Below are 1,146 nucleotides of genomic sequence, written 5' to 3'. Positions count from 1 at the left end.
TCCCACGACTGAGATGGATTATTTCACTGTTTTGAGGGTCCCGTCATGCCCTGTGTCCTGCTCAAGTTTACTCAGAAATGCACCACAGTGATTTTCCTGTTCGCCCTCATTCTTGTTTCCCTTCTCCTCCACTGAGGATTATGTTCCTTGTTCAGATGAAGGAGGTTTTGGGGTGTTGAAGCCCATGAAAGTAGCTGGTTCTTTACTCAGCATTACTTCTCAGCCAGATCTGTGACCTCTTTGGAACTGAGTAGCTGGGGAAAAGAGTGGCTGTCAGACCTCCAGATCTGCTCCTGGGTCCAGCTGTGAGAGAAGGGAGGAGAGGAGGGTGGGCTTTGCACAGTGGGATCCAGCTCCTCAGCTAGAAGGGCTGCACTCTCTTTGTCTACCCCTCATCCTCCCTCCTTCTGTCTCTGAGATGTCTTGGCCTGTTGTGGCAGCTGAGGAGGGTTTTTCAAACAGCAGGTTCTGGAATTCTTCCTTGTTACCAGTTTTGGTTTGTTTGAGGTCTCCCCCGGCCAGACCGTGGTTCCACAGCCCTTTCTATTCCATCTGATGTGACGGACGTCTCAACCTTACTGGGCAGGACCTGTCTGTTGTGTCCTTCACTCCAGGAAGTTTCACCCCTACATGAGCTGTGGTCCCTCTTCTCCCAGCTCCCCCACTTCAGCTGCCAGGCAGATTCACTGCAGTGGGAAGATGGACCTGAGCTGCCCCTCATCAGCTGTGTTCACGCGCAGCGTGGCTCTGGAGAACTCTCCTCGTACACACCGAAGCTGTAGGACCGTGTGAGGTCTCTGGCGGGTGTTTGTAAACATTCTTGAGGAGAAAAGAGAGCACAGAAAGAACTGTGCCTCGCCTAAACTTCAGCTGCCAGGCAGATTCACTGCAGTGGGAAGATGGACCTGAGCTGCCCCTCATCAGCTGTGTTCACGCGCAGCGTGGCTCTGGAGAACTCTCCTCGTACACACCGAAGCTGTAGGACCGTGTGAGGTCTCTGGCGGGTGTTTGTAAACATTCTTGAGGAGAAAAGAGAGCACAGAAAGAACTGTGCCTCGCCTAAACCACCCCAGGAGACCTTCCGCTGTGCTTTTTGCAACCGGACTTGCCTATCCCGCATTGGCCTTTCCAGCCATCAGCGCGCTT

At 53.2% G+C, this 1,146-nt stretch overlaps 1 protein-coding gene across 1 annotated transcript in view; it reads left to right on the top strand.

Annotated features, from left to right (window-relative positions):
- The window catches only part of LOC104502287 (chromosome unknown open reading frame, human C17orf104), a gene marked incomplete at its 5' end in the record, with an annotated part of 18,357 nt that overhangs the window by 11,478 nt on the left and 5,733 nt on the right, over window positions 1–1,146 (top strand). The window lies entirely within an intron of this gene.

This window comes from Buceros rhinoceros, unplaced genomic scaffold (assembly GCF_000710305.1).
Source record: "Buceros rhinoceros silvestris isolate BGI_N320 unplaced genomic scaffold, ASM71030v1 scaffold19962, whole genome shotgun sequence".
Lineage (NCBI taxonomy): Eukaryota > Metazoa > Chordata > Aves > Bucerotiformes > Bucerotidae > Buceros > Buceros rhinoceros.
This window is presented reverse-complemented; position numbering and strand designations above follow the sequence as displayed.